The sequence below is a fragment of the Gorilla gorilla genome, chromosome 3 (genome assembly GCF_029281585.2).
Source record: "Gorilla gorilla gorilla isolate KB3781 chromosome 3, NHGRI_mGorGor1-v2.1_pri, whole genome shotgun sequence".
Taxonomy (NCBI): domain Eukaryota; kingdom Metazoa; phylum Chordata; class Mammalia; order Primates; family Hominidae; genus Gorilla; species Gorilla gorilla.
Window position 1 is genome coordinate 99055973 of NC_073227.2, and position 22790 is coordinate 99078762.

Consider the following 22790-nt stretch of genomic DNA (forward strand, 5'->3'; position numbering starts at 1 on the left):
TACTATTCTTTATGAATCAAAAAGATACTACTACTAAAGTAATTTTTTTTTTCCTGAATCTTGTCAGGACTATTTTTCTAGGGAGTGGGATTATGCATCACTGACAATTACCCATTTTTTCATTCTCTTGCCTGCATCACAGACTCTCTTCCGTTGAATGTTAATGGTCTATTTTTTTATACAGGCATAGAAAAAAAAAAGTTGCTACTGACTCATGATCAGTAGGCCATGTATTCTGAAGTATTTCTTCAGAGGTTGGGTGTATATATGCTTAGATGTGCGTAGGCTTTTGATGGTGTCTTCTAAGATCACTAACAGGAGTATGTAAGATAGTTAACTGTTACGTGCAGTAATGTGGATCTAAGGATTTTTTTTTTTTTTGTCTACCTAATGGGCCTAAATTGAAATTGGAATAGATCCTTAGTTTCATTAGCACAGTATTATGGTTAACTCATCCAGACAGCTCAGTTTAAATCCTAGTGAATAGTTAACTGGATTGCTAAATCTTTGGTAAATTTTCATCTTTTAGCAAAATGTTTATACAACCCAAAGGAGAAATTCTAAGGATCTCAACCAAAATTGGTACTTGTTTTTATTTTTAAACAAGTGAAGGTAGCTGTTATGGGTTTTATAGTTTTTCACCTTAGTGCAGTGGGAACTTTAGAAATATTCCAAACTCATGAGTTTTATTTTTTTTAAATATGTGTTTGTGTATGGTATTTTTTGCCTATCCATAGGGAATGTTGGAAGTGCATTTGTAAGGGCTGTATGAATCCATAGTGTTCGAGGTTGGATGTAACTAATGCCCATAAATTTCTAGTTTGAGAAACCCTTATATACAGATTCAAGGTTCAGATTTGTTTTCATCTTAGAATAGTGGCTGTTTTTTTTTTTTTTTTTTTTTTTTTTAAAATACACTAAAGGTATTTCAAAAAGTTGTGGTGGGCCATTATGGATAGTATAAGGTCAATTTCACTGATTTTTTTCTTTTTTTCTTTTGCTTTGGAAGACGAAATATAGGAAACAATGTGTAAGAACCTGAATTTAAAACAGGACCTTCTCAGAGCCTCTTACAGAAAATATCCTGAGTATTATATTAACTGTAATTGGTACTGTTGGACTAATAGTCTTTCTTTGAAAATGCTAGTGCTTCATTAAATTTCCCATAATTGTAGTGATTGTCCAAATTTAGTTCCCTCATTTAACCATGAGAAAATGGAGTAATGAATGAACCCAAAGTCACATTATTAGTGTTGATTGTGGAGAGTAGAACTTAGTTCTCGTGACCAGCACTCTTTCTAGTAGTTATGGCCTCTTTCTTTTATTTTTATTTTTCATTTTGTTTCCTTATGCCTAAGTACTTTCACTTATGGCCTCTTTAATTGGCTCCTATGCTGTATAGGCATTGGCCTGTAGCTGTAGTCATAGCTCCTGTATGTATGGGCATTGTCCTTTGATTGGGGTGGGGACTTGGAACTGGTTTAAGGGACCTGGGGACTTTTAATAGTCTGAAGGCAGCTGCAGTATTACTGGGTGCGTGGGGAGTATGAGGTGGAAGATGTATTCTCAAATATTTTTGCTTGAGTTTCAAAGTTAAAGCTTTTCTGCTTTGTATTTTCCTAAGGCAGTCAAACCATGTGTTACAGTTACTTGAGCTAAGATGTCACGATTAATTTTAAAAGTTTAAATTCCAGCTTCTCCCAGGTTAGTCTGTTCTCTCAGTTTAGAGAGGACAAGTCATACATGAAATAGTGTATTTGTGAACTGTAAAGTATGTAGCGTAAAGGTGCAATACTTCAGCTTCTTCAGTTGAATTTAGCATAGCAACACGGAGGACCTCCTGTAGGGAGAAAGGTAAAAGAGAGAAATAGCTAAGTTCTTATCCTCTGCTTTTCTTCTCTTCCGAGTTCAAGGTTATGGCGCGTGGAGTCTGAAGTGCTGTAATATCAGATCCCTATTTGCATTTTACCTGATAAATTTGTGTGGTGTTCAAAGTAAAAAGAAAACACGATTCTTCTAAATTCCTGTTTATTAGATGACAGCACAAATGCTTTAGACTTAAACTTGGAATACAAAACATCTGAATCTTTACAGTGATATAAATTCCTATGATATTATAAAACAGTTTCCTTAAAAATGACATGACATTACTTTTATGATACATTTGGCATATTTTTATACACAGGCAAGTAAAAAGTTGAAATAGAATGGTGCTTGATTTATGATTTTGAAACATTAAAGGATAATGTTTCTAAACTAAACTTACTTGGAAATGGCATTATTGTTTGGGTATAAAACTCAAAAGGATATTGAAAAGCAACTAGGATTTATAAGAAATATTTGTAGAGTAGTAATTACAAAATAAGTAAAGCTTATTGTTTTCTTACATCCCAGCAATAATTAGAAAATAAATTACATTTGTAATAGCAAAACAATGTATATCACCTAAGAGCCAAACTCATGAGAAATGTGCAGAACCTCTGTGAAAAAAATTTATATTGTTTAGAAGAACATAAAATAAAACTTGTGTAAATGGAGAACTATGTCATGTTACCAGCTAAGAAGACTCAATATTGTCAATATGTTATTTCTTCCTAAATAAACTCAGTACAAAAAAAAGATAATTTTTCTAATATTTTTCAAACTATGGAAGTAACACCATCATTATCAAGAAGAATTCATCTAGTGTCTGTACGTTTTTCTGAGTAAAACGAGCTTTTTCATAAGTCAAAATATAGAGCCTGGCATGGTGGCCCACACCTCAGGAGGCTGAGATGGAGTTCGAGACTGCAATGAGCTGTGATTGTTCCACTGCACTCTGTCTTGGGTGACAGACTAAGATCCTGTGTCTAAATAACAATAATAATAATAATCATAAAAATAATAAATTTTTAAAAATGTAACCCATTCCTGCCTCCCATCTGCCTCTAATAATTGTCTCTCTTTCCAACTTTAGATAGAGGCTGAGCCCCTGGCCATCTTTTCTCTCCCATTCTTTTTTCCATCAGTTATTTGATTTTTCTCTTATTTTTACTTGTTCCTTAATATTTTTTTATACCTGTTGAGGTATACCAGTTTATACCCTTAACAGTTTATATCCTGTTCAGCCTGTAAGCCTGTTTAATTTCAAAAGACAAAACACAAATAAAACTTTGGTGATCTTTCCTACTCTTTCCTTCCTTCATTAATTGACTTTTCTGAAAAATAGATTTTGGTAATGGTTCTCAAAGTGTGGTATGTGGACCCCAAGGGAAAGGGTCCTCAAGACCCTTTGATAGGGGGTCTATCAGGTAAAAAATGTTTTCATAATAATACTAAGACGTATTTGCCATTTACACTGTGTTGGCATTCACACTGCAAGCACCTTAACACTAATCAAGGGTAGTGAAAAGCATTTCATTACTCTTGGCACTTGAGTACATGTCTTTTCTTTTTTTTTCTTTTTTGCAAAATATGCATAAGATTCACCATAATAACCATTTTTAAGTGTACAGTTTAGTGGCATCAAGTACATTCAAATTGTTGTGCATTCATCATCACTATTTCCAGAAAATTTTCATCATTTTAAACAAACTTCGTACCCATCAAACACCAACTTTCCACTTCCCCTATTCCTTTAGACCCTGATAACCATGATTTACTTTCCATTTCTATGAATTTGACTATTCTAGGTATCTTATAGAAGTGGAATCATAACAATATTTAGCATTTTGTGTCTGGCTTATTTTACTTAAAAATGCCTTTAAGGTATTCATCCTTGTTGTAGCCTACATCAGAATTTCATTCCTTTTTAAGACTGAATAATACTCAATTGTATGTATATATCACATTTTGTCTGTCTGTGGGCATTTGGGTTGTTTCTACCTTTTGGCTGTTGTGAATAATGCTGCTGTACATATGGTGTACAAATATGTATATGTTTGAGTCCCTGCTTTCATGCCTTTTTGGTATATATCCAGAAGGGAATTACTGGATCATATGATAATTCTATGTTTAATGTTTTTGAGGAATTGCTGCACTGTTTTTCACAGTTCCTGTACCATTTTACATTCCCAACAGCATTGCACATGGGCTCCAGTTTCTCTACATCCTTGTCTCACCAACACTTGCAATTTTTTTAATAGCCATCCTAATGAAGTGTTATCTATCTCATGAGAAATGTGCAGAACCTCTGTGAAGAAAATCACAATATTGTTATAGAACATAAAAGATGTACGTTTTCCTAATGATTAGTGATTTTGAGCATCTTTTCATGTGCTTATTGGCCATTTTTAAGTATATGCCTTTTTAATATGTGAAAAAATGGGAAATACACACAAAACACTTTTGCTGCATAAGGAAGCAGTATCGTGTAATTGAGGAAGAGCACTTGGGTGATGGAGTTGTTTGCTGAAGTAGCTGCCTTTTTCATAGAATATCATCTTTACTGGAAACAGTGACAAACTATGATTATTCATTTAGACTTGGATATTTGGCAGACATTTTCTTAAAAGATGATCCTGTCACTTCGAGGAAAACAAATTACACATCTTATTAATGTAGGAATTTGAACTTTCAAAGAAAATCAGAATTTTAGAAAACTTGTCTTAGCCATTGTGAGCTTACAGTTCCGTATTACTTTAAAAGCCTTTCTGAGGAGACAGGTGATAATATGAACAAATGTGATTTTTTTTTTTAAATTCTGTAATGGAATATCTGTATAACCTATATTTTCCAAACACATGATCTTACAAATACAAAGTACAAGATTGACCACTGGATTTTAATTGTAACTGCAAAAAATTCAGTGATGTGGTTTTAGATTCCATATTACAACTAATCTTTAAGAAAGTACTAATTATCATGTTTTGCTACAATAGCAAAGAAGAATAGGCTATTCATAGTTATCTGAAAAGACTATAAAATAGTCTTCACCTTTTCCTCTACTTACCTGTGTGAGGCTAAATTATCTTTATGTACTTCATTCAACCAAAACAACATATCATATAGATTTACTGTCAAAGTAGGTGTGAGAATCCAACAGTCTTCTATTAAGCCAAATGTTAGAGTTTTGCAAACATGTTAAACATTGCCACTCTAGTCTCCAAGTTTTTCTTTTGAAAAATATGGCTATTTTTTATTAAATTGTTAGGTAGGCTGGGTGCGGTGGCTCAAGCCTGTAATCCCAGCACTTTGGGAGGTCGAGGCGGGCGGATCACGAGGTCAGGAGATCGAGACCATCCTGGCTAACACGGTGAAACCCTGTCTCTACTAAAAATACAAAAATTAGCCAGGCATAGTGGCAGGCGCCTGTAGTCCCAGCTACTCGGGAGGCTGAGGCAGGAGAATGGCGTGAACCTGGGAGGTGGAGCTTGCAGTGAGCTGAGATTGCGCCACTGCACTCCAGCCTGGGTGACAGAGTGAGACTCTGTCTCAAAAAAAAAAAAAAAAAATTAAAAAAAAATGTTAATCACCGAGTTTATAATTTTAAATGAATTAATAAAGGTTTAAAAATTTTCAGATTTAATTTCTAATATAATATGGATTTATATAACCCATGTAAGCAGAAGCACTCGGTGGTTTTTGATAGTTTTTAGGAATGTAAAGGGATCCTGAGGCCAAAAGACTTTGAGAATCTCTGGGTCTACAATGTATAGTGTAATAAAACAGTCCGATATAGTAGCTAGTAGCCACATGTGGCTATAGAGTACTTAAAATGTTGCTACACTGAATTGAGATATGCAGTATGAATAAAATGCACTTGGATATAAAAGCCTTAATATGAAAAAATAACATAGAAGACCTTATTAATATTTTTATACTATCGATTACATGTTGAAATAATATTTTGGATATATTGGGTCAAAAATGTATTATTAAAACTAATTTTACAGTTTTTTTTACCTTGTTAATGTAGTTACTAGAACATTTAAAATTTTATATGTGGTTCACATTATATTGGACATACTGGACAGTGCTAATCTATAGTATACAGTTTACAGTGTATAGTGTGCACTTTGCAGTTGGGGTTATTCGCCTGGGGTTCATAAACATCCATGTGCATTTTTCTTGGGAGAGGGCTTATGGCTTTCATCATATTCCCAAAAGGCCATGTGACCAAAGAAAAGTGAGAAACTGCTGTAAAATTTGTAGACTCCTCCCCTGACCTCTGCTTGTAGTTACTTGGGTACTGCTTGTATCTTGGATCTGGGGGGGAATCCCTTTCTGACAATTTGGTAGGCTGAGTGAAATCTGTGTTGCTGGGGTGCAATGAGATGCATTCTTGGCCTCTCAAGTTGGAACCTGGAATAAATGTTTCCATAGAAAAGTTTTAACAGACCGTCATTAGGTATTACAGTACTGTTAGTATTAAACTGTAAACGGACCCGAGAACCTAAGAATCACATATAAGACTGTTTCTGTGGGAAAATATTCTGAATACCAAAAGTAGACTTAGAAACTGTCAGAATACAATCTACTAGTACGTTGGAGATTCATACACTTCATGCTGGGAACCTGATTGAAAGAGATAATTTTTTTAAACTTGAGCATTAATAGTGTTTGAAAAGATTAAGCATGTGTTAAAGTGGTAATCATTCTATTTTTTTTTCTTTATTTTTGAGATGTCCTTGCTCTGTCATGGTAGTAGCATGATCTTGGCTCACTGCAGCTTTGACCTCCCGGGCTCAAGCGATCTTCCCACCTCTGCTTCCTGAGTGGCTGGGACCACAGGCGTGTGCCACTGCACCTGGCTAATTTTTAAAATTTTTATAAAGACGAGGTCTCACTATGTTTTCCAGGTTGGTCTTGAACCCCTGGGCTCAAGTGATTCTCCCACCTGGGCCTCCCAAAGTGCTGAGATTACAGGTGTGAGCCACCATGCCAGCCGTCATAAAGTTATGGGATGTTTGCTTACTATTTATCTCTAATCATAAGAGGATTATATAAATAAGCCACTGCATTGGAGGGTATGTGAATTAAGTGTTTGCCTGTTTAGTTTGAATAGGTTGGTGATGCTGTGTATGCAGTAGATTCTTGGCTTATGTACTCAGTTCTCATCAAAAAAGACTTCCTAAAACAATGAAATTTCAGGGCTTGTTGAAGTGAAGAGAGAATGCTGGATTGAAGGTATTCCAAACATAATTTCTTCATTATAACCCTTTGTACTTCAGTTATATTTGCTCACATTTATCGCAGTGTGCCATAATAACTTTTTTGTCTCTCTCTCTCAATAGACTACAAACTCACTCATACGGTGTCCCATTTAAAACGTGTTCCAGAGACTTTCACAGACACTTATTAAAATTTATTGACAAAATGAACATGAGAAGAGCTCTCTAATTATCTAACTGTTGTGAGATAATTGCAGTTTAGGTGAGATGACCGAGTATGGTCATTGGGTGAAGGGAACATTGAAAACGATCTGAGAAAGCAGATGATGGGTTAAAGAGTTGCAGATGCTAGAAGAAAACCTAGGCATTACCATTCAGGACATAGGCATGGGCAAGGACTTCATGTCTAAAACACCAAAAGCAATGGCAACAAAAGACAAAATTGACAAATGGGATCTCATTAAACTAAAGAGCTTCTGCACAGCAAAAGAAACTACCATCAGAGTGAACAGGCAACCTACAAAATGGGAGAAAATTTTCACAACCTACTCATCTGACAAAGGGCTAATATCCAGAATCTACAATGAACTCAAACAAATTTACGAGAAAAAACCAAACAACCCCATCAAAAAGTGGGCGAAGGACATGAACAGACACTTGTCAAAAGAAGACATTTATGCAGCCAAAAAACACATGAAAAAATACTCATCATCACTGGCCATCAGAGAAATGCAAATCAAAACCACAATGAGATACCATCTCACACCAGTTAGAATGGCAATCATTAAAAAGTCAGGAAACAACAGGTGCTGGAGAGGATGTGGAGAAATAGGAACACTTTTACACTGTTGGTGGGACTGTAAACTAGTTCAACCATTGTGGAAGTCAGTGTGGCGATTCCTCAGGGATCTAGAACTGGAAATACCATTTGACCCAGCCATCCCATTACTGGCTATATACCCAAAGGACTATAAATCATGCTGCTATAAAGACACATGCACACGTATGTTTATTGCAGCATTATTCACAATAGCAAAGACTTGGAACCAAGCCAAATGTCCAACAATGATAGACTGGATTAAGAAAATGTGGCACATATACACCATGGAATACTATGCAGCCATAAAAAATGATGAGTTCATGTCCTTTGTAGGGACATGGATGAAATTGGAAATCATCATTCTCAGTAAACTATCTCAAGAACAAAAAACCAAACACCGCATATTCTCACTCATGGGAATTGAACAGTGAGATCACATGGACACAGGAAGGGGAACATCACACTCTGGGGACTGTTGTGGGGTGGGGGGAGGGGGGAGGGATAGCATTGGGAGATATACCTAATGCTAGATGACGAGTTAGTGGGTGCAGCGCACCAGCATGGCACATGTATACATATGTAACTAACCTGCACAATGTGCACATGTACCCTAAAACTTAAAGTATAATAATAATAATAAAAAAAAAAGAGTTGCAGATGCTGTTTAGGAAATCTGGTGGAAGAGGTGAGGTATTTTTGTACTTAATAGTTATAAGGCCACTTAAAGGAGTCCCAAAGAGAGGTTGGCGTAATGCTGAATTTGAGCAGCAATATATAAGAGTTCACTAAAATTTAATGCTTTTTTGGGGCCTGATATTCTGGTGAGAAGGAAGTTGTGTAACGGATGATTGTGGTCTATATCCAGGCTTTGTATTTATGAATGGAGGAGTTTTGATATGTAAAAAGGGAGAAAGAGTAATATTAGAGAACTAAATCTGTAGTCTTTTTCAGTTCTGCTAAAAAAAGTTATTACTTCTAAAATGTGACCGTGATGTAGGAAAAAGTGGATATAAAGTAGGGGAAAGGGTGTTGTGACTGGGAATAAAGAAAAGTCAAAAAGTAGTGGCTTCATTTTAGCCTTCATTTCAGCTTTATGCATGGGAGTTGTGATGAGGGGCCCTAGAGACTAGTGATATAGCAGGAAGTCCAAGAGTACTATGAATACCTCTGGCCTGTTTTAAATGTATTAATTTTTTAAAACATTGTAATTTTGGGGAGTCTTAGTCCTTAATACAGTGCTTCTTAAACTCTAATAAGTATATGAATCACCTGGGATTTTTTAAACTGCTTACATTTAGTACATCTGGGTAGGGCCGGAGTTTCTGCGGTATCTGCAAGCTCTCAGGTGATGCCAGTTCTGTTGTTTCCACAGATCGCATTCTTCCTTAGCCAGTCTCCTAAAAGAAAGGAAAAAAACTTACCCCAAAAGTGATCAGATCAGTCCGTTATGAGTATCTGCTTTGTTAATGGCCTTCAGATGGATTATTAGTAGCTAAGAGGAGTAATGCAAAGATTCTTAAATTTCATCTAGGGTGCTTTATTGAACAGATTCCTTGACTTGAATCCCAGAGATTCAATTCCAGGTTTAGGAAAAGGTCCAGAAAACTTCAGGTTTAATAAATACTCTAGGTAATTCGGTAGTATTGGGATTTTGGTTGGCATTGTATGAAAACTAGATATTAATTTGGAGGGATTGGCATATTGAAAGTATTAAGTAGTGCTTTCCAGAAATATAGTGTGTCTTATCATTTTTATTAAGTTTTAAAAGTTTCTCTCAGTAAAGTTATTCTTCATTTAGGTCTTGCAGCTTTATAAGCTTGTCACATATGTTTTATGTTTTTTTGTAAATGGATTGACCTTTCAGCAATGTGAGAAAGTTTTCTGTTGATTATCTTGAGGATAATTTGTCTTTGGTTAGGAATGTGTTCTTTTTTATTTTAGGGATAGGGTCTTACTCTGTTGCCTAGGCTGGAGTGCACTGGCATGATCATAGAGCTCTCTGCAGCCTCAAACTCCTGGGCTCAATTGAAGGATGCTTCCTCCTCATTTGGGACCACAGGTGTGTGCCACCACGCCTGACTAATTTTAAAAATTTTTGTAGCGATGGGAGTGTCTCACTTCGTTGCCCAGACACGCTTCAAACTCCTGGCTTCAAGCAGTCCTCCTCCCTTGGCCTCCCAAAGTGTTGGTATTACAGGCATGAGCCACTGCATTTGGCGGGAATGCATTATAATAAGCTTATCACTTAGGCCTAAGAATCAAAAAGACAGATCCTACCTAGGAAGGTCTTGGAGTTTGGTATGTTTTTAATGAACTAGTTTCCTCAAGTGCCAGTAAGTCAGGTCCATAGAGAAAGCCATACTCAAGTCATAAAGGTGAGTGTTGCAAGAAATTGTATAAGATTTTGGTTGAAAGAAGCGAGAAATGGAGATACCTGCTGGACGCCTGTGAGAAACCTAAGTGTTTCAAAGGTGGGTCGAAGGGGACAGCCCGATTAGGAAAAGTTATAGAAATACATATGTAGTCTCATCAAGGGAGAACATAACTGGTTTTCTTTTCTTAGCTTCCTTTCTGTAGCATAAAAACAAATTATTTTACTCTGAAAACAATTTGTTCTTAGAAAAACTATGATCATGTGTTCTCAAAGGAATGACTTAACGGTAGTCTTCCAGCATATCACTTTAGGATGGGCAGTATTCCTTAGGGAAACTCCAACGGATACTTGGAATTCTGACTTGAGAATTTCACTGTAATCATCATTAACCCAAAAGTACACATAACTACTGTCCTTTTAAGTGAAATATATTTTAATATAAACCTAAATGTTTATAAAGATTTACAGTATCACTGCCTTCTTCCTTTTGCTGTTGAGAAGTTGATAGTTACTCCAATTGCTTTTGTGGGTGATTTCACATTGAGGCTAAGTGCTGAATGAGAGAATACAAGCTGAGAGAATTAAAATCTGGGTATCAGTGCTTTTAAGACAAACCTTGTTCTTTTTATGGCACTTACTTTGTCTGAAATTTTAAATGTCTTTCTAGACTGTGCTGACACACATGGAAATATCCATAATAACATTATCAAATTATTTTATTTTGAGATTTTATTAGAAACTTCTAATTGTCTAGAGAACTTTCTACTCCACAGACAAATTAATATGCTCAACATTTCTGAAAAAGACAGGGCAACAGTGCCGTTCTAATTTTTACAAGAAGGAATCTGAGGCTAGGTTCCCTTAGAAGCCAATTTACACTGACAGTTTAAAGAAGTGGACATACAAACATATATAGGACCAGAATTAGGAAAAAGTTCTGTTTGCTACATATTTCAGTAAAGATACTAAAAAATAACTTGATTGTCCGTTTTTTGTTTTTTTGAGAATATCATGAAAGTTCTGTAGACCCTTTCCCCAGAAAAATTTGCATATAAAACCTACATATGATTTCAGATGGTGCATAGACTTTATGTAAATACCCTTGCATTATATTCTTTGATTTCTTATGTTTGCAATTTGAAATTGGCATACAGGTTTTGTATTTTAGTTACTTAAATGTTTTTCATAGTGGTTATAGGTATTTATAATCAGCATGAAAATATTAGAAAGTGAAAGTGTATAAGAATTTGTGTTTTTAGCTTACATACAAATGGAGATCCTGCTGCGGATTCAAATGTGTGTATTTGTGTATGTAATTAGAGTTTTACATCCAAGTTTTATCTTAGTATGATTTGGCTTTTGTATCAAAAGTACGTAAGATGTTTGTAAGGCTGTGTCTAGACTTATCTCTGAGTATCAGAATAATTTGACTAAATCTTGCTTACTCATGTGCTATGGTTACAGTGATATGCTATAAATGGGTTATAGGTGTACCAAGATGATGATTTTCCTTTCACCCCCTCAAAATAGCCTGGTTGTGGTTGAAGGTCCCTGCCTGCCAATTCAGGTTGAAAGTAGGCTTCATTTACCCAGTGGGCTGGCCAAGTTACTGGAAAACAACAATAATAACTAGGTGGTTTTTCATTAGTAGGATAAATACAGATTTAGTCGATGGAATATTAAGTGCAGGGAATAGTGGAAGTCGGTGAGAAGGATATGCTGTACTCTGACAAGGTTGAGCTGTCTTTGCAAAGGAGAAATTATACAAACTTTTACTCTTTCAGTTTGAAAGTCTTGTTTGTCTTCAGTAACATCAAGATAAACCTATTTGAATAACTGTAGAGTGTGCTTTTCTTTGGGCTCAGGCAGAATGTATAAATATGTATCTGTTTTCTGGGCCATGGTTTGGGTATCAGGTCTTGAAGTAATAGATAGTGGCTCTATGCTGATACTTTGGCTCTGTGATGAGACTTTTCTCAGTAGTCCTGTCCTCCTCTTCTGAAGTAATTACAGAAGGCTGTGTTTACTTGGCACTTGAGATAGTTATACAAAGTGCATGCATAAGCATCAACATGTTAGGGCTAGTATAGTGATACAGGATAGTGTCAGGAGGAGTTAACAAAGCCCATATGGCACACTCTCTATCTTCTGTGACTTAATTACCATGTTTCCTAACCTACCCATACACGTTCAGTAATACAAATTTTGGTGGTCTGTCTTTGCTAGTCTTAGACTGTCCTGTATAGTTTTAATTCTACTTTAATGAGCTGTATACTGGAATGTAGTTATGTCTGTAACTTGTTTAGTGTCAGGTTAATTTCTAGATGTTCCCAAAAATACATTTTTTATTTTGTATTCTGTAATAATTTCATGTTAATACTTTAAATTGGAATAGTTTAAACTACAGCTGTCCTTAAAGCTTGGAAATAGAGCTGTTTTTAATAAAATTAGAATGTGTATTATAAACATCTAAAAAATGGCAAACTCAACTCATGTTAATGGTTTTAGATTGAATTGCTTTGTTTGTATACAAGTGTTTAAATACAATAAATGTAATATTACATTTATTAAGTATCAAGTGTAAATACTGAAATTGTATTTCATGTAGAGAAATTTTTAGAGGATGAATACATTTAAACATTTAATAGACCTTTCCTTTCAGTGTATTTCAAAAGTTTTAACAAAGATTTTCTGTTCACCCTAATAGCAGTTGTCTAAAATATTTTTAAGATGGAAGTAGCTTATTCCATAATGCTCAATGAACTTTTCTTCCTTTACTTGTTGTTGGTGTTTTACCTGTTGGTTATTCCCCTGCAGTCTCTCTGTGTAATGGATCTATGCACAAATTACCCATAGCTCTATTTCTGTAAACCAGGCTTCCTTGCTTCTATTGTAGACATGATATCTAACTATTAAAATCTATTTTAGATTTTTACAAACCTGAATTTCTCACCAAGTGAGCGTCTCTTGTTTGAATAGGTGGCCCAATCCTAGATACTCAAGTGAGAAATGAATTCACTTGCCATGTCTTTTCTGTGAATTATCTTTATTGCCTGGATGGTTGAAGTAGCTGTGTGTGTGTGTGTGTGTGTGTGTGTGAGAGATAAGTAACAGAGAAATAACTTTCCTTTGTAAGATAAACAGTGTAAGGCAAAAGTTCTTTAACCTTCCCTACCCCTACTCCCCTCTTAACAGTCGCTATGTATTGTTTTGAGACCTTTTTTCTTTATACTGAAATAGCTTTCTAATTTGTCTCCCAATTCTGATCTTGACTCCTTGTCAATCTCTTCAAACGGTGCTTTCTCATTATCGGTTTAATTCTTTTTCTTGCTTTGTTTTGGAATGCTTAAGGTTCTCTTTTCTCCATTTTATTTCTTGCCCTCTGCTATCTGGAAGACATATATACTTTTTCTGTTGTTTTAGTGGTGGTTTATCCCAATAAGACTAAAGTTATAACTCTGTGCCTCACCTGTGTAAGAACCTTAGAATGCTCTAACTCCTATCACTGTCATTCTCTCCTCCTGAGAGGATATGCCATTGTTCTTATGATATGACATTGTTTGTGATTTTACATCTATCGTCACTTTTTAAAAAATCTACAGATTAGAAATTAGGCTTATTTTACAAGCCAGTGTTTAACAGCTATGATCTTTGTGACTCTTTCTTGTATGTTGAGAAAGAAGGTCTTGTATGATCTTCCGTCTAGGCTCAATTACTTTCAGTCTGACACTCTCTCCTTTAGTGAAGGCCATTTTTTGTTAGCTTGAGAAGTCTTTATTTTAACTTCATTCTAGAAAGAGTTTTGCTCGATATAGACTTCTCTGCAGATATTTTCTTTTAGCATTTGAAGGTGTCATTTCACTGCCTTCTTCGTTTTGCTGTTGAGAAGTTGGTAGTTACTTCAGTTGCTTTTGTGGGCGATTTCACATTGAGGCTAAAGTGCTTTGTGGGTCTAGACTTTATGTGGTGATCCCAGTGTGACCTTCTTACTCTTATGTTGGCCTTTGGCTGTCATCCAGTTTATGGATTGATGCTTTCTTCTTGTTTTTGTCTCAAAAGAATTCTCTTGATCTGCTTCCATGATTATTTTGTCCAGAATTTTAAACACTGCTTTTCCAGGAAAGCTTTTTCTGAACCTGTAATCTGCCACGTTTCTAAGAGCAGAAATTGCAATTTAAATTTTAACATAGTCAAACTTACAAGTTTTCATCTTTTTGATGTTTTTATACCTAAATAATAAATTATTTTCTACCTTGAAGTTATACATACAGTCTCCTAAATATATGTATTAAGACCTGGAATGTTTATCTTTTAATAGTTATATCTTTAAGTCATCTGAAATTTGTATTTGATGTGTTATGAGGTAAAGATCAAATCCCTCTGACTACCCCAGTTGTTATAGCCAAATGTTTACTGGTTCCTTCCCCAATGATCTCTGATGTCATTTATCAACTTTTTGTAGTTTTTATGTATACACAACTCTGTTTTTGAGCTTGCTCTATTATATTCTGTAGTCCTTTGTTTATCTCTGCACCATTATTATATAATCTAATCAGCATTTATAATCTTTTTCTTTTTGTTCTGTTTTTTGTTTTTTTGAGGCAGAGTCTTGCTCTGTTGCCCAGGCTGAAGTGCAATGGCACATTCCTGGCTCACTGCAACCTCCGCCTCCCAGGTTTATGCAGTTCTCCTGCCTCAGCCTTCCAAGTTGCTGGGATTACAGGCGCCTGCCACCACGCCCAGCTAATTTTTGTATTTTTAGTAGAGATGGGGTTTCACCATGTTGGCTAGGCTGGTCTCGACCTCCTGACCTCAAGTGATCCACCCTCCTCGGCCTCCCAAAGTGCTGGGATTGCAGGCGTGAGCCACCACACTGGGCCAGAGTTTATAATCTTGGTAATTGTTAAAGTGACTAACCCCACTTCATCTTATTCCTTTGACATTCCTTTATATTTTATATAAAAATATATATACCCCCCTCCTTTTTTGGTAACTTCTTTAATGTCTTTTATTAAAGTTTTATAATTCCCTCATAAAGCTCTCACTTGTCTTCTATTTGATTTAATCCTTGATTTTTAAAAATTGCTATTAAAAATGGTAGCTTTATTTTTGTTTCAGTGTCTCTTGGTTACTTTTTTTGGGGGGGATCAGAGTCTTGCTCTGTCACCCAGGATGTAGTGCAGTGGTGCAACCTCAGCTTACTGCAACCTCTGATTCCCATGCCTCAGCCACCTGAGTAGCTGGGATTACAGATGTGTACCACCATTCCCTGCACATTTTTGTATTTTTAGTAGAGATGGGGTTTCGCCATGTTGTCCAGGCTGGTCTTGAACTCCTGGCTTCCAGTGATCCACCCACCTCAGCCTCCCAAATTGCTGGGATTACAGGTGTGAGCCACCATGCCTGGCTGTTTACTTTTTAATAGGAATGCCATTACTAGAGAATTACTTTCCTGAGCAAATCTGATGAATATCAACCTTTGATTAACATTTTCTGTTGTTTTCTAATCTCCTGCAGGGTGAATTATGAACCTAAGAGCATAATATATGATGATCCTTCATGATTAGAATCATGTGTACCTTTTTATCATGCCTCATCTCCCATAACTTCATATTCTGAGATCTGTGCTTCAGCTATATAGAACTAGTTTCAGTCTGGAACTGAATCTCTTATACTCTGATTTTTTAAATTATTGAGACATAATTAACATATCATAAACTTTACCCTTTTAAAGTATAAAACTTAGTGATTTTAGTGTATTTGCTTTGTTGTGAAACAGCACCAGTAATTCTAGAACATTTTCATCAACCCCCAAAGAAACCCGGTAGTCATTAGAACTTACTTTCCATTCCTCCCTCCCCACCCCAAACTCTTGTAGTCACTAGTCTATTTTCTGTCTCTATGGATTTGTCTATTCTGGGCATTGCATGTAAATGGAATCATATGATAATGTGGCCTCCTGTGCCTGGCTTCTTTCATTTAGCATGTTTTAAGTTTCATTCATGTTTTAACATGCATTCGTTGTTTTTTATGGCTGAATATTCCTTTATATGAATAATACATTTTGTTTATTAATCAGTTAGTGGACATTTAGCTTGTTTTCACTTTTTTGGCTATTATGAACATTTACATAAAATTTTTTGCGTGGATATATATTTTAGATTGTTCTACACTTGATACCTAGGAGTAGATTTTCTGAGTCATATGGTAGCTTTATGTTTAACTTTTTGAGGACCTACCATATTTTTCCATAATGGTTGCACAATTTTAATTTCCCACCAGCAATTTATGAGGTTTTCCAATTTCTTCATATCCTTGCCAACGTGTCTTCTGTCATTTTGATCATAGCCATCTTAGTGAGTATGAAGTGGTATCTCATTATGGTTTTGATTCATCAGTCAGGTTCCTAATGACTGATGTTGAGCATCTTTTCATGTGCTTATTGGCCATGTGTGCATCTTTTTTTTTTGGACAAATTTCTATTCTTCTGCTTTTTGTAAAATTGGGTTGTCTTTTTATTGTTCGGGGATAAGCGTTCTTCATAGATTCTGGATACTGGATTTTTATTAGATATAGAATTTGCAAATATCTTCTCCCATTATTGGGATTATCTTTTTGCTTTCTTGATAATGTCTTCAAAAATTTTAAATGTTGATGAATTTTAATTTATTATTTTTTGGTTTCATATGCTTTTGATATGTTAATGTCAAAAAATCATTGCATAATCCAAGGTTTGAAGATTTACACCTGTGTTTTCCTCCAAGAGTTTTATAGTTTTAGCTCTTATTTAGGTCTTTGTTCCATCTGGAGTTAGTTTTTGTATATGATATGAGTTATAGGTCAAACTTCATTCATTTGCATGTTAATAGCCAGTTGTTCCAGCACCATTTATTGAAAAGGTTAGTCTTTCCTCATTGAATTCTTTTGGCACCCTTGTTGAAAATCAATTGATCATAAATGTATGGGCGAATTTCTAGGCTCTGAGTTCTTTTCCATGATCTACATAAGTGTTACCTTCTACCAGTACCACACTGTCTTGATTGCTGTAGCTTTGCAGTACATTTTGAAATTGGGAAGTGTGAGTCCTCTAACTTTGCTTTTTTTCAGATTGTTTTGGCTGTTTTGGGTCCTTTGAATTTTCATATGTATGTTTGGATGAGTTTGTTCAGTTCTGAAAGACAGGGATTTGATAAATAATTTTTGAAGTATTTCAATCCAGTCTTTCAGTCTATGAGTGAGGAATGTCTGTTTATTTAATAGGTCCTTAATTTCTTTCAATGATGTTTTATAGTTTTCAGCATACAAATTATTATTGTTTATTACTAAATATTTTATTATTTCTGATACCTTTGTCAATAGAAGTGTTTTCTTAATTTATTTCAGATTGTTCATTGCTAATGTATAGAAATACAGTTCCTTTAGGCTGGGTGTGGTGGCTCACACCTGTAACCCCAGCACTTTGGGAGGCTGAGGCGGGTGGATCACAAGGTCAGGAGTTCGAGACCAGCCTAGCCAACATAGTGAAACCTCGTCTCTACTAAAAATACAAAAAATTAGCCGGGCGTGGTGGCGGGCGTTTGTAGTTCCAGCTAATTGGGAGGCTGAGGCAGGAGAATCACTTGAACCTGGGAGGCGGAGGTTGCGGTGAGCCAAGATTGCACCACTGCACTCTAGCCCGGGCGACAGAGTGAGACTCCATCTCACAAAAAAGAAAAAGAAATACAATTGCTTTAAATTTTTTTTTTTCATTTTTTATGGCCTGTGACACATCCTCTAGAGATCCTGAGAACATGTGCTCCTACAAATTGCTTTTTAACTAATTATCTTATATCCTGCAACCTGCTGAACTTGTTTATTAGCTCTGATAGGGGGGTTGTGTGTGTGTGTATTCTTTAGGTTTTCCTATGTATATATTTAAATTTTTAGGATAATTTTTTTTTTTTGGAGGCAGGATCTTACTGTGTTGCCCAGGCTGAAGTGCAGTGGCACAACCTAGAACTCCTGGACTCATGCATTCCTCCAGCCTCAGCCTTCTAAATAGCTGGGACTACAGGCACATGTTAGTATGCCCAGTGAATTTAAAATTTTTTTTTGTAGAGGAAGAGTCTTGCTATGTTGTGCAGGCTGGTCTTGAACTCCTGGCTTCAAGCAGTCCTCCTGCCTTGGCCTACCAAAGCACTGGGATTACAGGTATGAGGTATCATGCCCGGTCTGTATGTATAAGATGACATCTACAAATAGAGACAGATTTACTTCTTTTCAATCTGGATGACCTTTTAAAGTTTTTCCTACCTAAATTGCCTGGGCTAGAATCTTCTCCACAATATTGAATAGAAGTGGTGAGACATAAATATATATACCTGCTGTGTATCAACCAAAATTTAAAAAAAAGTGGTGGTGAGAAAAGACATCCTTGTTCCTGATCACAGGGAGAAAGCTTTCAGTCTTTCACCATTAAGTATAATGTTAGCTGTGGGATTTTTGTAGATTTCCTTTATCATATTGAGAAGGTTGCCTTCTATTCCTAGTTTGTTGACTGTTGTTATCATGAAGTGGTGGTGGATCTTATCTTTTCTTTTTTTTTTTTTAAATATTTTTGAGACAGCATCTCACTCTTTTACTCAGGCTGGAGTGCAGTGGCATGTCCTCGGCTCACTGCAACCTCCACTTCCCAGGTTCAAGCAATTCTTCCTGCCTCAGCTTCCCGAGTAGCTGGGATTACAGGCGCCTGCTACCACCCCCAGCTAATTTTCGTATTTTTTTAGTAGAGATGGGGTTTAGCCATGTTGGCCAGGCTGGTCTTGAACTCCTGACCTCAGGTGATCCTCCTGCCTTGGCCTCCCAAAGTGCTGGGATTATAGGTGGGAGCCACCGTGCCTGGCTGGGTGGTGGATTATTTTCAAATTTTTTCCCTGCATTTATTGAGATGATCATGTGATTTTCTTCCTTTATTCTGTTAATACGTTTTATTACATTGGTTGATTTTTGGATGCTGAACCAACCTTGCATTCCTGGGGTAAATCTCACTTGGTCATGGAATGTAATCTTTTTTTAATGTATGCTGGATTTGGTTTGCTAGTATTTTGTTGGATTTTAACATCTATACTCAAGGGATATTGGTCTGTATTTTTTTTTCTTGTGATGTATTTTTCTGGCTTTCATAGAGTAAGTGACAAAATGTTTCCTTCTCTTCTATTTTTTTGGAGAATTTTTTGAGGATTGGTGTTAATTCATCTTTAAACATTTGATAGAATTTATTAGTAAAGCCATCTAGTCTTGGGCTTTTCTTTTTTTCTTTTTTCTTTTTTTTTATTACTAACTCAATCTCTTTACTTGTTATAGGTCTGTTTAAATGTTCTATTTCTTGTATCAAATTGATAATTTGTATCTTTCTAGGAATTTATCGGTTTCACCCAAGATATCTAATTTGTTGGCATAAAATTATTAACCTATAATTGCCTTATAATCCTTTTGATTTCTTTAATGTCAATAGTAATATCCCCTTTTATGTCTAATTTGTTGGCATAAAATTATTTACCCTGTAATTGCCTTATACTCCTTTTGATTTCTTTAATGTCAACAGTAATATCCCCTTTTTATTCCTGATTATATTAATTTGTTTTTCTAGTTTTTTCTTGGCCAGTTTAGCTAATGGTTTGCCAGTTTCAGTTTTGATTTCTCTATAATTTTTTTATTTCACTTGTTTCACTTATTTCCACCCTAATTTTTGTTATTTCCTTTCTTCTTCTTTGGGAATAGTATGTCTTGGCTTTTCCTAGGTTTTATTTATTTTTTTTTCGAGATGGAGTCTCGCTCTGTTGCCCAGGCTGGAGTGCAGTGGTGTGATCTTGGCTCACTGCAACCTCTGCCTCCTGGGTTCAAGCCATTCTCCTGTCTCAGCCTCCCGCGTAGTTGGGACTACAGGTGCCTGCCACCACTTTTTCTAGTTTTTAACATCAGAAGTTACATTATTGATTTGAGATCTTGCTTCCTTTTTTTTTTTTTTGAGACTGAGTCTCGCTGTGTTGCCCAGACTGGAGTGCAGTGATGTGATCTCGGCTCACTGCAAGCTTCACCTCCTGGGTTCACACCATTCTCCCGCCTCAGCCTCCTGAGTAGCTGGGACTACAGGCACCTGCCACCGCACCCAGCTAATTTTTTTTATTTTTAGTAGAGACGGGGTTTTCACCATATTAGCCAGGATGGTCTCAATCTCCTGACCTTGTGATCCGTCTGCCTCGGCCTTCCAAAGTGCTGGGATTACAGGCGTGAGCCACCATGCTCGGTCGCTTCCTTTTTTAATACAGGTGTTTTATAGCTATAAAATTCCCTCTAGGAACTACTTTAACTGCATTTTGTTAAGTTTTGGCATGCTGTTTTTTAAATTTTGATTCACCTGAAAGTATTTTCTCATTTCCCTTGTGATTGCTTCTTTGATGCATTGGTTATTTGAGTGTTTTCTTTAATATCCATATGCTTGTGAATTTCTCAAATTTCTTTTTTGTTATTGATTTCTAATTTACTTTTATTGTGGTTGGAACATACTGTATGTGTTTTCAGTATTTTTAAATTTATGGAGGCCAGTTTTATGTTCTAACATGCTGTATCCTGGAGAATGTTCTGTGTGGACTTGATAAATGTGCATTTTGCTGTTGTTGAGGGGAATGTTCTATAAATGTCTGTTAGGTCTAGTTGGTTTATAGTGTTCTTCAAGTCTTATTTTCTTGTTCATCTTCTGTCTCCTTGTTCCATTCATTATTGAAAGAGGAGTATTGAATTCTCCAACTACTATTGTATAATTATCTGTTTCTCTCCTCAATTCTGTCAGTTTTTGCGTCATGCATTTTGGGGCTTTGTTGTTAGTGTATATATGTTTGTAATATATCTTTCTGATGGATTGGCTCTTTTGTCATTTCTTTTATTTCTAATGCATTTCCTTGTCTTTAGTCACAATTTTTGTCTGAAAGTCTAATTTGTCTGATATTAGTATAGCTACTCTAGCCCTTTCTTTGGTTATTATATACATGGTGTTACCATCCTTTTAGTTTTAATCTACTTGTGCCTTTTAATCTAAAGTTTTTTTTTTTTTCGTGTGTTTGTTTTTTGTTTTATTTTTTCTTGAGACAGGGTCCGGCTCTGTCACCCAGGCTGGAGTGCAGTGATATGATCTTGGCTCACTGCAGCCTTGACCTCCTGAACTTAAGCAGTCCTCCCATCTCTGCCTCCTGAGTAGCTGGGACCACAGACATGCACCACCACACCTGGCTAATTATTTTTATTGTCTTGTACAGATGAGGTTTCACTGTGTTGCCCAGTCTGGACTTGAACTCCTGAGCTCATGTGACTTTTCTGCCTTGGTCTCCCAGGGTGTTGGAATTATAAATGTGAGCCACTGTGCCTGGTTTAAAGTGTTTTTTTTTTCTTAAAATAATTTCTGACTCTTTATTAACATTCTCTACTTGGTGAGCCATCATTTTCATACCTTACTTTAGTTCTTTAGACATGGTTTTTATTAGTTTTTTGAACATATTTGTTGTAGCTGATTTAAAGTCTTTGTCTAATAAGTCTAACATGGGTTTTCTCAGAGACAGTTTCTGTTGACTTGCTTTCTCTCTATATGGACTATACGTTTCTGTTTCTTTGCATGTCTTATAATTTTTTGTTGAAAATTGTACGTTTGAAATAATTGTAATGTGGCAACTCTGGAAACTGGATTCCTCTACTCCCAGGATTTTTTGTTGTTGTTGCTCTTTGTTTACTGACTTTCCTATACTAATTCTGTGAAGTCTGATCCCCCACTCTGTGGGTTGCCACTGAAGTTTGCTCAGATTAGTGGTCAACTAATGATTGGACAGAAGTTTCCTTAAACACCTGGGACTAATAAGTCTTCTAGCTTTTGCTGAGGGTGTGTGTTGGGGCATGAATTCAATACTCCAATGCAGTTTATAGCTCCTCGTGAGCCTTCTTTCTTTTGCAGAGCCTTAAAGACATCCAGAGGTAAGAGGCTAGGTCCTTCTCAGTTCTTTCCTGGGCGTGCACACTCTACCATACATGTGTGTGGCCTCTAGATTACTAGGAGCTAGAGCTTTTCAAAGAGTTTTTCGAAGCCCCTGTAGATATCTCATTCCTACTTCGACTTAAGTTTTTTGGTCGACCTCTTTTTATCTGTAGCTATTATCACTGCCTATGACAGCTACAATATTATACAATTGCTGCTGATTGTTTTAAACAGATGCCCTGGTGATAGGGCTTTTTGCACAGAGTGCCGAGTCAGGTCACATAAAGACAAACCTGGAGAATGGAGCTTTTCCGGGTAGCTGACTGACAGGTCTAACAGTGACAAGTCTTGGGCTTTTTGGTGAGCTCTAAACCTGTTTTGTTTCCTCCAGTGGTTGCTAGGTTGGTAGTTTTCACAGCTACTGTGGTTGTGAGCTGTATGGCTTGAAGGCTATCATGGAGCTGGAGAGAGAAGGATGGGAATAAAGCAAGTTAAAATGCTGCAAAG

General features: G+C 36.1%; 1 protein-coding gene and 1 long non-coding RNA gene across 4 annotated transcripts in view; one reads left to right on the top strand and one right to left on the bottom strand.

The window, feature by feature from the left end:
- BMP2K (BMP2 inducible kinase) overlaps positions 1-22790 on the top strand; it is a 143703-nt gene that overhangs the window by 11919 nt on the left and 108994 nt on the right. The window lies entirely within an intron of this gene.
- Positions 1201-22740, bottom strand: LOC129533157 (uncharacterized). Its single transcript, XR_008679201.2, has 3 exons — positions 22577-22740; positions 9204-9308; positions 1201-1840 (listed from the first exon to the last, which is right to left on the bottom strand). It is a non-coding gene; the product is annotated as an uncharacterized lncRNA (long non-coding RNA).